General features: G+C 43.1%; 1 long non-coding RNA gene across 1 annotated transcript in view; it reads left to right on the top strand.

The window, feature by feature from the left end:
• The window catches only part of LOC138267602 (uncharacterized), a 178,126-nt gene extending 161,976 nt beyond the window's left edge, over window positions 1–16,150 (top strand). The window contains exon 3 of the long non-coding RNA XR_011199833.1: window positions 15,965–16,150. This is a non-coding gene — a long non-coding RNA (uncharacterized lncRNA). The remainder of the gene's footprint in view (window positions 1–15,964) is intronic.
• The last annotated feature ends 461 nt before the right edge of the window (window positions 16,151–16,611 follow it).

The raw sequence follows: 16,611 nt of genomic DNA, 5'->3' as shown, positions 1-16,611 counted from the left end.
ACTGGGACCAGAGAAGCTGCTAGCAGCACTGCCTATAGAATTTATAATATGGAATTACTGCCGAGACCAGAGAAGCAGCCTGCAGCAGTGTCTAGAGGACTTAGAATGAGGAATTGCCACTGGGACCACAAACGCAGCTAACACTGCATAGAGGAGCTACAATGAGTAATTACCAACAGGTCCAGAGAAGCAGCTAGCAGCACTTCGAAGAGGACCTAGAATGAGAAATTACCGACGGGACCAGAGAAGCAGCTGCAGCATTGTCTAGAGGGCTTAGAATGAGGAATTACCACTTGGGTCAGAGAAGCAGCTGCAGCATTGTCTGCATGACAGAATGTGACTAAGAATGTGGTATTACCACTGGGACCAGAGAAGCAGCTAGCAGCACTGTCTAGAGGACCTAGAATAAGGAATTACCACTGGGACCAGAGAAGCAACTGCAGCATTGTATACAGGTCTAAGAATGAGGAATTACACTGGGACCAGAGAAGCAGCTGCAGCACTGTCTAGAGGAGTTAGAATTAGGAATTACCACTGGGATGAGGGAAACAGCTGCAGCACTCTCTAGAATGAGTTATTACCACTAGGATCAGAGAATCAGCCGCCGCATTGCCTACAGGACTAAGAAAGAGGAATTACCACTGGGACCCAGAGAAGCAGCTAGCAGCACTGCCTAAAGGATTTAGAATGGGGAATTACCGCCGGAACAAGAAACGCAGCTTCCAGCATTGCCTAGAGAACTTAAAATGAGGAATTACTGACGGGACCAGAGAGGCAGCTAATAGCACTGCCTACAGAATGAAAAATGAGGATTTACCACTGAGACCAGAGAAGCAGCTGCAGCACTGTCTAGAGGACGTGGAATGAGGAATTACCTCTGGGACCAGAGAAGCAGCTGCAGCATTGTCTGTAGGACTAAAAATGAGGAATTACCACTGGGACCAGAGAAGCAGATAGCAGCACTGTCTAGAGGACTTAGAATGGGGAATTACCACTGAGAGTAGAGAAACAACTAGCTGCACTGCCTAGAGGGCTTAGAATGAGGAATTACCACTGGGTCCAGAGAAGCAGCTAGTAGTACTGCCTATAGGATTAAGAATGAGAATTTACCACTGGAACCAGAGAAGCAGCTGCAACACCTTTTAGAGGGCTTTAGACTAAGGCATTACCACTGGGAACAGAGAAGCAGATACAGCATTGTTTATAGGACTTAGAATGAGGAATTACTACTCGGATCGGAGAAGCAGCTGCAGCACTGTCTAGAGGACTCAGAATGTGGAATTGCCACTGGGACCAGAGAAGCAGCTAGCAGAACTGTCTAAAGGACTTAGAATAAGGAATTACCATTGGGACCAGAGAAGCAGCTAGCAGCATTGTCTTCAGGACTAAGGATGAGGAATTGCCACTGGGACCAGAGAAGCAGCTAGCAGCACTGTCTAGAGGACTTAGAATAAGGAATAACCATTGGGACCAGAGAAGCAGCTAGCAGCATTGTCTGCAGAACTAAGGATGAGGAATTACCACTGGGACTAGAGAAGCAGCTAGTAGCACTGTCTAGAGGACTTAGAATGAGGAATTACCACTGGGACCAGAGAAGGAGCTGCAGCACTGTTTAGAGGACGTTAGAATGAGGAAAACTTAAAGTGGATGAGTGTGCGCACACAGACTCCATTATTTCTAAAACAGCAGTGGAAGGGAAAGTGGCTTGGAAAACATCAATTAAGTATACCAGAGCAGAGGCACAAGAACAAACTAAACCTGTAACCTTCAGTGCCTTTCTAAACACAGTGTTTTCACTGGTGTGGTGTGAACACATTGCTATGGACAACCAAAAGAACACTAAAGTTGCAATGCCCAGACAGGAAAAGGGAGGAGGGGCCATCAAACGCTGTAACATGAGGAAGGGTGAACATAGAGTAATGGCCAACAAAACTGTTGTACTGTTGTACTGAAATTGCCTGGGAGGGAACTAAGCACACAAAGGAGGAACATTTAGAAAAATGCACCAATAAATAGGAAGTATTTAAGACAAGCTCAACAGAGAATGAATGTCAATAGTGGGTGTGGTTAAAGCCCATAGACTGAATACAGCATGTCTTGCAGACAGTGGACGCCCTCTCCCTGGCTCGACCTATAAACAGGTTAATAAAACATATCAGTTTTAAGAAATTTAGAAGCAGGTATGCATGTTTTAATCCTGCAGTGTAGAAAAAGCTATACAAAGCACACTGGGCTTTTTCACAATTTCTTTGAAGATCACTTGTGAGTCCATGTAGAAATTTGAAATTTAGGGATATAAAGGATCTGGAGGGTGAAAAGGACAGTGCCGGTTCATGGGAGGGAAAAAGGGTCATGTTGCGTCAGGGGGGAGGGAGGGGGGGGTTAGAAACGACAAAAAAATATACAATAATTTTTTTAATAACTTACCCTACTCTCTGCACCGGTGATCTGCTCCGCTCCGCTTCTTTCCTCTACTGCAGGCACAGGCTCCCAGCCTGCCCTGCGTCCAGTCCTAACGCTGCTTTCATGCTGCTCACGGCATGAAAGCAGCATTAGGATTGGACGGAGTGCCCAGCCAGGGTGCTCCGAGGCAGAGTGAAAGTCTCTGCCTGCTGTCTCCAACCCAGCAGTGCAGTGCCTGCGTTGCTCAGTTGGAGACAGCCCAGTGCGCATGTGTGTTTGGCCGGCTCAATACGGCCGGCCAAACATACATGCACACTGCACACTGAGGGGAAGTGCTGTGCACTCCCCTCCTGCTCGTCACAGTCCCATGGTCCCGCCCCTTTTACTATTAAACGATGATAAACATGGTTTATTATCGTTTTATAGTAAAAGTTTTGCAGCTGCTGCTGCTGGCGCAGGGGGCGTTGGCGGGGGAGGGAGTGGTGGGGCTAGCGACGCTTCTCCGACATAGCAGAGGAGCCGCCCCTGTGAGGAGACCAATTGAAGTCACTAAGGGCCAGATGTAGCAAAGGGTTTTACCCATTTTGTGTCTATGGGAAAAGGTGTTCGTACATATGGCCCCAAATCCTGATATTTTGAGGCCCCCTGCTTTCCCAGGCTGCTCTGTATAGTGGCGACTGCTATCGTCTCTCACCGGCGCTAACTGTTTTGAAATATATGCCAGGCAAAACTAGCTATGAATCCATGCTGTTTTACTCACAAAGGTGGTCTACCACACTGTCTAGCACAATATTAATTTAAAAACTTAAAACAATAATGGGAGCCTCCCCCAAAGGAGGAAAAGGGCGTATGGGTAGGGCCAGTGGAATCGTGCGATTCTGCAAGTGCTGCGTTTTTTGCAAAATTACGGATTTACTGTTTACCACGTAATCCACCATCTGCTGCACATGTTGCATTTCACAACAAACGAATTGTTCGTAGTTCAAACGTGTCAAAAGGTATTAAACAAGTGGTACATGTGGTGTCGAGCAGCGGAAGACCCTCTGCATATATTAACTGGTCGCCATTTAGCTACTGACTGCCGTATTGAGTTGTTTCATAATGAAGGGAAGAAACTCGTGCCCAGACAGTAGTAATGTGTGCGAACATGAACAAATAGGGAAGAAATACCGGAGCAGAATGTGCCACATGACACCACTTATTTTGCCTTTTCTTGTCATAGAACTAATTCACTCGTCCCCATAATTTGATGCTCTGTTGCCACATAATTCCAGTACTAGTGGGTGACATTATTAGAAGTAGTTGAGACGTAATGTGCAGTACAGAGGCAGTTTTGTGTCAGAAAGCCGTCCTGGATAGTATCTTCCACGTGCGTGTTTGGAGGAGGGCATGGTGTGTGTGTGTGTGTGTGTGTGTGTGTCTATCATAGGCAAAATGATAATGTACCTCTGATTATAAAAGAATAATTTCCTGTATTTTATTGAAACCAAAAGAAAACATTAAAAGTGGTGTCTCTAGTGCGTTGTGTTGTATTAGAAGCTATTATTTAGCTCATTCCATGTCTTGCAAAATCTGTACGTTTTACAAGAACGGTCTCTCTCGAAATTACTGAAGGTTTGGACGTTGTGTTTAATGTATAAGTGAGCATTCTAAACTTCAGTTGAACGTAACACGTGGGCTAGATTTCAGAGCATCACAGGGCACGTGGCCTGACGAACAATGTGCTTCCAAGACAGCACCACCTTTGTTTCCAGAGGATAGATTGGAACTACGATTAGAAAATAACATTGACATTTTTTTCCCTAAAACCCTGTAATCTCCTCAGTATGTCTTTTATGTGTGTTCTTTTGTGTGACTCATCGACCCTTATTTTAATATCGCGAATTTCTGAGGAAGGTTTTCTATTTTTTCATATATTTGTTAAGTGTTTTAGAAGTCACTTTGCGATTTAGCTTTTTTTATATAACTTTGTCAGAGGTCATTGGAGTCCTAGATTACTTTACATATATATTTAGGCCCAAAGAGGTTAAGGGCCTGATTTAATTCTTGGTGGTATGGATAGTCCCTCATGACAGAGTATCCCCACTGGCAAGAATTCTGTCTGCCATCGCATTTAGATGCGGGTGAACCTTCTGGTTAATCACAGCAGAAACCACTCTGTCCCCACCGTGATAAACCCCCTCCAACTGCCATGGGGAGCAAGGGCCATCAGAGAAATGACTGCATGTCCGCCCACCCAATTTGTATGGCCAGACATGAAGTCATTTTTTACCGTTTCTTACTACCAAGTAAAACCTTTATCAATGATCACCTACTAGGTAGTCATTTATAGATTTGGCAGACTGAGTAGTCTCAGACAGGCGGACGTAAAGTCCTCAACCAGGCCAATGGTGACTACTCTGTTCACCAATAGTTAAACTAGGCCCTAAGTGGTTTGCTCACAATCACACCACATAGAGCTGGAACCAGAACTCAAACCTGGTTCTCCCGTTCCCATCTCAGAAGTTCTGACCGTTAGGCCACATTCTCTCCTCAGTAGGAGTGCATTATTCCTCGGTTCGGAACATGCCAAACAGGGAGGTGCTAACAAGCTGCCCTGAAGAGATCACGTCAACTAATATAGTTAGTGTGACAGGCAACCTAGGCATTAACATGGACTTCTGGGTCTAAGCAAAATAGTTTTTGCTCTTATGCTATGTTCAGTGTTTTATGAGTTCTCTTTGGTAAACTACAGTGCCTTCTCTTGCCCAGATATGTGTGCATGCTGTGGTGTGTTGGTGAGGGTTTTCCCTGGTGTTTTGTATGGGGAGGAGGATAGTTTGACCTCCCAAAGTAACCCATTTGAGTATGTCTTAAGGCATGGATGTTCCCAGCAGGGCCATAGGAGGATTGGGCCTTGCAGCCTTCAACTTTCTAATGTCAGCTATGGTAGCATGGTCTGGAGTAGGTTGTGAGTGCCGCTACTGTACGGGTGAATTGTCACCTGTCCTCTTATATTAGAACCATGGTCACCCCTAGCTTTGTATTTTTCTGTCACAATGCCCTCGGGTATACATCTGTTCTCGACCCTATGTGCTCTTTGGCATTCTAGAGTCTCCTATCTCAGTGTCCTTGTGGCTGATGTTCTTCTCAAACTGGAGTCCCACAGTATCCAATTTGCCAATTGTAAGCTGCTTGTGTTCTGATCGGTGGCTTGGGCTCATCATCTTGTGCTCTGCTCGGCGTACACATGAACACAATACTCATTAGTCCTGAATTCATAACAAGTAAGGAAGGCTTGGTAACTGCTTGGCATAGAGCTTTGTGTCTATGGAGGATGCACTATGCATCAGTACCCAAGGACAAGCTATATTTTCCATAAATCTGCTTCACTCTCGTAACGTTTGTAAATGGTGATGGACATTTTGAAATTTGAGTATAAGTTTCCTCATAGTTAAAACTGCCCTTTCCTCGTGGTTGCTTTAGACAGGACCTTGTTAACAAAACATTGAAGATTGTTTTCCCTTTGAAATACAGAGGAGTATTTTAAAGATTATGGGCCTGATTTAGAGTTTGGCGAGGGGGTTGACGAATATCCCATCTGCTGTATTACGATTCCATAATATCCTATGGAAATTGTAATACGGCGGACAGGATATCCATCACGCTTATGATGGAGTAACCAATCAACAAAACTCTAAATCGGGCTCTATGTCATGTTGTAAATGAACTTAAATACCTTGAAATACTGTTTCAGAGTTTACCTTACGGAATATAGAACTATAATTTCGATCTGCGCATTTCTTTTGGATCCTACCTTACGTGAGGAAACAGAAACGATTCCCATCACCTTATAACAGTGTTGAAAACATAAAAATATATATATTGTGTTTACGAATTAAGAGAAGACAAACATAAATATTTACTAGAACCAGAAAGTGTGCATTTGTGAAAACAGAAGTTCCAGGAATATAATCATTTCACTAATACATAGTGAGTTTGAGGCATAGAGATAGTCTGAAGATGTCACTACTGACATTGGTCATAGTGGACAAGTCACAGCGGCCACATCCAGTGTCTCTTGTTCTCTATTATGCCATTTCCTTTCCTCCAGGCTTACTCCTAATCGACATATTATAATTGTGCATGGTTGTCTGTATAAACTGAAAAGTACATCACTCTCTCTTGTTGGATCCAGAAATCAAGTTAGTGCTTTCTAGCAGTTTGTCCCCAACAACCCTCTCTCACTTCACACCAGACTCCCAAGGTCACATCCTCAATCTGTCAGGGATTGTTTAAAGCAAAATTCCTGCCTGAAGCTGCCAACGAGCTGATGCTGCCAAGGCTGCTGATTGTCCTACTGCAGATAAAGGTAGCTTTAGGAACCATAAATCAGGTCACTGGAATTATGTGATTCTGCTGATTTGTTGTTTTCTGCAGTATGAATTCACCACACTTGCCACATTATATCCCATCTGCTCCATGATTTGCAAATTTCAACTGAAAATGTATTTATACTTCAAACGGATCACAAGTTACTAAACAAAGTGCTAGATGTGGTTAACTTGCTACCTTTTACTTGTTTTACTCAGTTGTTAAACTGGTACTAACGAGCCAAAACCTTTGCCTAGACAATATTCATGTGCATTAAAATTACTAATATTGAAATAATACTGTCACTGAACAAAAGTTACTTGGATATGATGTAATCAACTACACTACATAAACTGTTGTCCATTGCCAGATCATTCCAGGGGTCTTACCTAAATCTAGAAAGTTGCCAAGGAGTCTTAAGCAAGTGCCCTATGGAACTCCATATAAAGATTTACATTTTAGGTTCAGAAATTTACAAATGTAGGAAACACTCTGTTTTTATGTAAAGGCGTGATGTGCCTTGGGATAGTGTGTGTTATATTGTGTGGTGTTGTATGATGCTGTAGGTCTTTGGCAGTGAACAGTGTGATATAGCGTTTTGTGGTGGATTTTGTCGTTTAATATATGTGTGAAGTAGCAGTGCCTGTTTGTGTGTGTGTGATGAAAGGGCCGGCTTTAAGGCACTGCGACAGGTCCGGGCGCACTGGGCGCTGACCTGGAGGATGGGCACTGATTTCAGGTGGGGGGTCGCTGTGTTGAGCAATAACATGATTTAAAAGCATCTGCTGCAGAGTTCCTTGTGTGTCCAGCTTTCAGGCAGCAATAAAAATGTCAAGATAACTCTTGTGATTAATGTTCCTGCTAGAAAGAGAGGTCAGAGTTTTGTCTAGTGGCAGTTTTGACTCGACATAAAGTAGTGCAGAGGGTTAATATGCCTGCTGCAAAGAACATATCTGTATTTAATTTGGATACCTGAGTGGATTAGTAAAGCCAGCCTTTGCTGCACTTTAAAACAAATGAAATGTATGTGAGAGAGGACTGTGAAGAAATGAAAGGCACTTTTTCTGGGTGGTATTGGGAGAATCCGAGAAGGAGGTTTGGGGGGGTGCAGGAAAAGATTCTCACAGCGGGTGCCACCAGCGCTAAAGACTAACCTGGTGTGATGCATTTGGGTGTTGTGTTGTTGAATGCGGGGTGGTGCAGACCTGTCAACTCACGCTGTGCCACCGTATGTCACATGATTTTGGCTCCGTTCACACGGTCACCCGGTGAGAAGTGAAAACCACTGTGAACAGTGGGTTTCCAGCGCGTTTTCGGAAGTTGTAAGCAGCCGATGTCCTTTATAGGTGTGAAAACACCCCAGGACATAGGCCACAGCCTCAGTGACCCTTTCCTTTTTTTTTTTTTTTTTTTTAGAGGGGCGGGGTGGGGTTGGGGGCTTGGTGAGGGGCAGAGGGTCTCTTTTGTTTTTTAAGAGGGGTTAGGGGCTTGGAGAGGGGCAGAGTGCCTGAGCCTCTCCGTTAGGTCTCGGCACCAGGCTCCGTCCCTTGCATGCCCACACTGTAAAAATATTTTGTAAGTTGGCATTTATGGGGTGTTAGAAGGAACAATGCAGTATTAAATAGGGAGTTGATGCATAATGTGATGTGTTATTCTATTGAACTACTCTTGAGTGCTGTGTATTGGTGTATTGTACTGTATGGTACTGTTGAAAGATGTGGTGTGGTAAAGCATGGAGAGGGGTGGTAGTTGTAATGTGGTGTGGGTCCAATTTATAAAGGCGTCTAGTATAAAGTAAGTTAAGCCCTTGTGCAAAAAAGGAAAATTGCTCCTTACTAAGGTTCAGTGTGATGCTCTGTGCCACTGCACCTGCTGCACCAATGGTAGCCCCTGGGAAAGAGACAGAAGTCGGGGCTCTTCCACAGGGGACTAGATCATGGGATTTCCGAAACGTTTGAGGCCTATGAGGATACAAGCCCATACATCTAATTTTAAAGACTAGTTCAATTCCTTTCCAGTTTCCTTTTTGAGAAAGGTGAAACGTGTAAATGAATCAGATCCTCCATGAGCTATTCCTCTTTACACGGTAATGAGCATTTCTATTAGAAGCAACGGTGAAAGGATTTCACTAGACCAGTTTTAGGTATTCATTATCCTGACTTGCCAAAGAATGATAAGAGCGGGGGGTCCTGTAGCTTTTCTTAGGAGTCTGTCGCTGGTGCTGCCATAGCTAGGGTTTTTGTTCACCAAGGCATCCCAGTCTTGATTCTACCTCATGCCTCTTTCTGCCACCACCCTGCAGTTCCTCTCTCCTTTAATTTACTCTTGTAGGTTTCTTCAGCTCTGTTTTCTCTTTCACTGTTTTCCTATCTTTTTCTTCTTCTTTTCTCCCTTTTCATCCTAATGTCTCTTGCTCTGTGTAAAAGTTTGATGATGATGCTCACCTCACCCTTAATGAAACAGGTGCAGCGACAAATGTTATAAATAATCTTATAGATCAGATATCATTACCTTTACCACTTTGGCAGGGATGAGTATGAATGTAGCATCATGAATTAGTTTGATTATCTGTTGTTGTTCAGTTGCATTTCACATTTACACATTATCTATTGGTATAAATATTATGAAGTCATTTTGTGTGCAAATTATGGTTTGCGCAGCTGTTTGAGATATTGCTTTGGCCAAGCACCGTATGGGGTTGGCTGCAGAGCTTGGACTGCGGCCAGGCCCTGTTCCCACATGCAGCGCGTGGCTATCTCCCATTTGTGACAGTTGGCCAAGCACAGCAGTAGTGTACTGAATACATTTTTCATTCTGTAATAAGATTCACAAATGCTATGCTGGAGTCATGAATCCTGGCATCCTGGAGGGTCCTTGGCACCTAGGGAAGATCCAGGATTCCCCAACCCAACATATGATTTGTAAAGCAGGCAAAAGAACTTGTAATAATTATTTTATTTCCAGGGGCTGTCCCTTTGCGGCCCTGCCACACAAAGGCTGGGAGGGTTAGTATAGGTTCTTGCTGCCCCCCTTTTATGCTTTTTTATTATTTCCCAACATAATGCTCAATGCATTGTGTTGGATAATGGCAGTCAAATCAGAAATCTTTCTATGACTGCCCAACAATCACAACAAAGCATATTATCATATCAGATGCTGGAAATGTGAATCTGCAATGGATGAAAAAGCTCACTTGACCAATGGATTGTATTTCGTTTTTTTAAAACTGGAGTCACAAATCCTTTGTGAATTTGCGAACCCGCTGAGGATGTGGATGTGCAAATTAACAGTCCAGATATTTCATCATGCCCAACCGAGCACCTTTTTAGATCTCTGCTCTAGACGGCACTAATGTGCTGTCTCAATCTGAGCCATGATGTATCCACATTGTGGGCTTACATTACGCCCCTCGCTTTTCATTGGTGCCTTTGTGTGTCCTTTAAAATCTGTGTCTTTTGGGTGGTGAAGCCATCCCAGTTGTCCATCCTTTTGTGTTTTCGTTCCCACCCATGGTGACTGGTCCTTTCACATGTCTTCTTTCTCCTGTGTCCATTTATGTTGTTTTCAATGGGCTCTTTTCTTATTTTGGCTTGCCACGTGATTTTGTGAAGTTGTGTTTTAGGGATGGTGAACTAACAGCGCTTAAGTGTATGTGAGTTGTGCTTAGCTTAAAGCGAACACACTTCTTTTAGTGGTGCGTGCTTTTTTTCAGGTTTTCAGTAATATGGCCCATGTTGTTGATTGTTTAAGAAAGACAGCAGTCGCGCACGCACTGTAGTTTTGTATGATATTCCTTTACTTTTACATTAGTGCTCCAAAGGTTACATTGCTGCTTTGAAAACACAGCAGTTGCACTTGCACTGTGTGTTTCTGAGCCATTTGTCACGTTCATTTTTGTGTACATTGCACAGTGTATTTTTCTTCATTTTCTCCATTTGACATCAGCGCTCCATTGCTAAAATTGTGCATTACGATTTTAGTTTTAATATAGGGAGATTATGTGATTTCTTTGCTTGAAAACATGGCGTTTGCGTGTGCATGGTGTTGTTTTGTCCAATTAATCTATTTCATTTCAGCACTACAAAGTTAACATTATTAATACACTTTCTGGTTTAAGTACAGGGAGATTTTGGTCTGCGTGTGTGCTTTAAATTCTTCATTCATGCATGCACTGTGTGTTTTTGGGCAATCCATACACTTTCACTAGAGTGCTACAAAGCTTTGATAGTCCACTAAAAACATGGCATTCGCACCCACACAGTGTGTTTTGACTTTATTATCTCTGTTTGACTTCAGCGCTCCAAGACTAAAATTATACATTACATTTTTAGTTTTACTATGGGGAGATTATGCGATTTGATTGCTTGAAAACATAGTACTCACAGTTGGACAGTGTGTTTTCTTTCAGTTTTTCAGTTTCACTTATACGCTCCAACACTAAAATAGGACATTAACATTTTAGCTATTAGTCCCAAGCATAACAGCCTGTTATAAGTAAAACGTGCCTACATTACGAATCAAGGGGAGCATTATATTATTGTGGGGTGCATTGGGTTTTACGTTGCGTGCTGACAAACTGTATGTAAGAAATCTACTATGCTGGTTGTTTGGTTATGTTTGCTAATAAGGGGATTTGTTTAACCTCAGACATACGTTTAGCTATTATTCCGTCTACTTGTGGGCTTTAAACACTGCATTTGTGCACATACTGTGTGCTTTTGGGCAATTTACACTTGGAAAGTGTGTTTCCTTCAATTTCTCAATTTAAATTATATGCTCCAATGCTAAAATAGAACATTAAACTTTTAGTTATTATACGGGGAGATTATGCAATTTGATTGCTTTAAAACATGACATTCGCACGAGCACAGTGTTGTTTTGTGCAATTTATCACTTTAATTTCAACACTATAAAGTTAACATTGTTAATGTACATTTTGGTTTCAGTACGGGGAAATTATAGAATTAAATCCAAAGGGCCAAAGTCTAATACTCTGTTGCTATACGCTTGGAGCACATTCCAATGCACTAGTTTTTAGGGTTGAGTCTGCGTTGCATGCGCTCGCGCATGCGTATCGCAGCGAGACGCTTTAGTATTTAGAAAAGGGCTCGGAGCCCTGTCAACTTCACGTCAGTGTTTTTTATTGGTTTGTGGGCTTGCCTAATAAAATCTGCTTGCTTTCATTAGTCGAAGGCATGCATACGTTATGCCTTTTCCGGTAGCTAGCCCTCCTCGAGCGCAGCGACCAAGTACAGAAAACATGCGAGGCTCGCTGTTTTCCATCGGGCTCGTGGACTACTTTTTCTCTAATTTACGAGCGCGATCTCGCTTGGCAGAAGTCGAGCGCTTTACATAGTTAATTTCACTTTTTCGGGTTATGTAAATAAATGCACTTTTGCCCGATAGGTGAAAAGTCGGGTTAGGAGTTTACAACGCGATCAGCTCTAACATGAGCAAACACGAGACCTGTTGCATTGTAAATGCTTGTTAGTTTTGCTTGTGGACTTTTATACCTGAGACAGAATTTGCTATTTCACACATTTACAGAATGTTGATGGCATATTGCGGCATGCTTTAAAAAAGTTGTCATTTGTGCCCAGATGTTAAGATTTATTTCTAGTTGGTTTGAGGGGAGCTGTGTTTGTGCTTGGTGAGTGGGAGAACATCCTGTAGTTTATGGCAGGTGACTCAATTGCGTTGTGTTTTTTCAACATGCAGCTTGTAGAACCCATAACAGTCTTACCAGATGCTATTGTGTTCGCTCAGATAGGCTAGCAGACTCTTCTGTTAAGATGTTTTCGTTCCCACGCCACGTTACTCCAACCTGGTGCCGGTTTTGTGCCAAAAGGAGTGAGTCTGTTACAAGTTTGGACATAGGTAAAATTTGCCTAAAGGCTTAAAACAGTGCTGTTAAATCCACGACAAACAATTGTTTTAATTGTTTGCCACTTCAGACGGGCAAGGGAGTTGTGAAATAGCCCTTACTACAATGGATTTTTGATTTAAAAGGATGCCTTTCTGACTTAAAAAAATGCAGCAAAGTCAGTTTATTTTTTGGTATAAACTTATTGGGGGAGCTTTCCTTTTGTAAGGCACTGAACTAATTAATACATTACTGACTCAGCCCCAAGCGTAACAGCCTTTTATAATTAAAACATGGCTACATTACAGATCGAAGGGAGCTTTATATTACTGAAGGGTGTATTGCATTTTACGTTGCATGCTGACAAGTTGTATGTAAGAAATCTGCTATGCACATTAGAGGAAATGCTTACCTGTTAAATGCACACACTCTATCTCATTCCATTTTTGTGGCAACAGTAAATTCACATAGAAGACAACCACACTACTAAACACCTCAACTAGAAAAACAACTCAAAAAACTCTTGCAGACGCGAGACCTATTGGCCTACTGGCATTGACAAAGCCAATAAATCTCGGCAATGTGAGAGCTATAGGTTTTGACAATGTTAATGCATTTGTGTATATTAATAAAAACAGCCCCAGAGCAGTACGCAAATGCATTTACATTGCCAACGCCTGTAACGCTTGGATTGCCACGATCTATTGGCCTTGCCAATGCTTGTTAAACGTTAATTTCTCACGTACTGAACAGATTTACACCAGACCCGGTAAAGCCACTTCCAGGAGTAATGCTCCACATTTATGCCAAATTTAGGGCCTGATTTATATCTTTGCAGTAACGGTCCCATCAGAAAACTCATCTGCCGGCTTGGTGGTCTGTCCGCCCGATTTAGATGTTGGTGGGACCATGGGCAATAGACCACCGGAATCCCATTGACGCCAGGAATCTCCACCCATTTTGACAGCACCATTGGAAATAGTGGCTGGCGGTAAGACTCCAGCCATTCTTTTCTGCAAGTAGATTTCGATGTGCCTTACTGCCAAGCCAACTGTGCCGGACTAACCTCCACACCTGAGTTGGCGGATTGGGGGGAAATGAGGTAAAAACTTACCTTTTTTCCCTGCTTCCACTTCCGTTTTTGACTGACTAGACCTTCCGTTGCTGCTGCCCCTGGACCACGGAGACAACACAATCCCCAGTTGCCAGACTCGAAGGTAGTAGGGAACCCACATTGCCTGTGTACGTTGAGTGGTCACTGCAGTCATATACATGTCACAGTAATTTTTAAAATGTACTGTGACATGCATATGTCGGGAAGGCAATTGTGTCAGACATGGATGGGGACACACTGGTACAAGACAGATATCGCACACATACACAACTGTCATTATGGTGTCAGTATTCATTGCCAAAGGAATACTGGTACCACAATAACATCACAATTGCACTTGTCAGCTATGACCATGTGTGCACATTGCAAGGGGACCTGTACCTGTAATGTTGTGCTACCAGTTATGTATGTGAGTCAGTACATGTATTTGTGTGTGCAATTGGATTGGCTGGGTGAGGTGAAGGGAGCTAGAGTGGGTGATGTGGTTGTGTCAGATTGTGTGCCACTTGCATATGGGTCTGCTGTTGTGTATGTTTAGTTGTGTGTTGTGTTGCTGTGTGGAACATTCAGGTGAGTGTCATTGTTTTGTGGTGGTCATTGTCTAGATGTGTGTAGTGTGATATTGTGTGAGTGTGTTTGTATAGATGAGTGTGTAGGTGTGTTGGTTGTCGTGGTGGAGTTGTGTGTGGTTGTAGTGTCGATAGTGTGGGTATGTTGTATCATGGATGTATGGCAATGTGTGTTTTCAGCATGTATGTGTTGTGTTGTGGTGGAATGGCAATGGATAATAGTGGGTATGTGGTGTGTTGTGTAGTGTGTTGTGTTGTGCAGGGGACATGTATGGCTAAGGTACAGTGTGTATGTGACTTACCTCTATTCCACAACCACTGCCACTGTATGATGTCCATTAGCTCCCTCCGTTAGCAGTACCCAGTCAGTTAACCACCTGTAGAACTGTAACATCTAAATAGGTTCAGCGGGAGCCCGCCAGCCTGACAGTTAGCAAGAGCATGTCATTGTGGCAGTCAGCAATACATCTAAATACAGCAGTCAGAACGCAGTCTGCTTGATGGAGTACTCGGTCCACCTCTGCAGCAGATTGCCGGTAATACCGTCAAGATCTAAATCAGGCCCTTAGTGTAACTTGGTTCAGCCATTTTTTCTGTATCGAGGAGTAAAGAATTATATGGGATTAAAATAGGAAATTGCACTTCAGGGACAGCCCCTTTTCTTAGCTCCCACTTGAAGAATCAACACAAAACTTGCTATGAAGAACCCAAAGTGGATGTACTATTTTTGGAAAGTTTTGCTCAGATTTGTCAAATGGCACCAAAGGTATTAAGAAAACAAATATAAAATTGCCTTTCTTTTGGAAACTCTGATCTAACCATATCTATACTGGGACTGTTGCTGCTAGTGTAATGTACACCCACAGTGGCAGCTGCCACATAGATTTGATCCCCATCAATGAATCTGCACCAAATTTAGCACTCACTGAGTGTATGCAACTAAGGTCTAGTATGCCAAATCTTATGCAGTTCCATGCAGGCTAAAAATGTTGAGGGGATATCAAAAAATGTGTTTTCATCCCATTATACATTTTGCTCACAGCCATAGCAAAAGCCACTGAATAGATTTGTACCTAACATGATATGAAAGTAGAGCTTTACTCAGAAAGAATACTTTTTGTAGTTTGATGTAAATCCATTCATCAGTTTTTGAGCTATTTGTATTACAAAAAGGTACCCTGACCCCAAGGCCTAGGTAATGGATAGGGGTTTTCAGGGGCAGGCACCGGCCCCTCATGCAATCCTAACCCATTGTCTGTGATCTCTGTATTATGGTTATGGACCATAGATTGTGACCCAATACTAGTCCAGAAGTTTTATAGTCTTTGCTCCTGCTATCAAGGTCATGGCCTAAGGGTGCATTTTGGATGTGATGTGTCAGCAGCCTCTATAGGAGAACCACAGACTATAAACCTTTCTCACTCATGTTGTGTCCCGCGGTAGTCCGGGGTCCCAGTACTAAGACTGCAGTGCCATTTTGGGGCGGTGGGGTTCGAATCCACTTGTCTGAAAAATTGTTTGTAGACTATTGGCACTTTTAGGTGCTGTTAAACTTAAAAATCTAAAATTAATCTTCAAAAAGTGTTTACTTTGTTGTGGACTGTGATCACAGTTATTTTTGATGGGCAGTGGTAATAGATTCAACTTTTATTTTTAATACAGCTAATCTGCTGTCCCTACTGAGAGATCGCAGACCCGGTGCACCTAGCAACAAGGGCTGGACTCCCGCTTTAGACCACGGACTTTCTGTTTATACCACGGACCGTTTTCAGTCTTAGAGGGCATCCCGAGTATCGCACTGGTTAAGACTTCAGGTAAACTTCCACCACTTCAAAAAGTGAATTTTCGATAGCAACACAAGCCGCATCTGTTATTTGCTGAGAGCAGAAGAGTTGCTATACGTGGAGAATGCCGTTTTTGCCTTTTCACTATTTCTGGGTCAGCTGACAAGGAGGCTGCAGACCATCAACTGCTTCATTGTTTTTTATGATTTACTTAATAAACACCTCACGCTGTGCACAACCTTTTACCACACATCTCTTACTGTGCTGTGCATGGCCAACAGGGGTTGGCCTGTGGCCAAGCCTAATGCTTACTTTTTGTGGCTGCCAGCCTTCCACTGTGCACACCCGTTGGCCGTGTGCTGCAGCTGTTGCCGCTGATACCCTGCTGTGCACATCCTTTAGCCATGTGCAGTGGGGGTTGGCCTTCGAACTTCCACTGAGCAAGTCCTTCAGCTGTGTACAGAGGGGGGTTGGGCACAGGGACTCATCCCCAGCCACATACTGCACCCAACCCGCAGTGAGCGC

Source organism: Pleurodeles waltl, chromosome 12 (assembly GCF_031143425.1).
Source record: "Pleurodeles waltl isolate 20211129_DDA chromosome 12, aPleWal1.hap1.20221129, whole genome shotgun sequence".
Classification (NCBI taxonomy): Eukaryota; Metazoa; Chordata; class Amphibia; order Caudata; family Salamandridae; genus Pleurodeles; species Pleurodeles waltl.
This window is presented reverse-complemented; position numbering and strand designations above follow the sequence as displayed.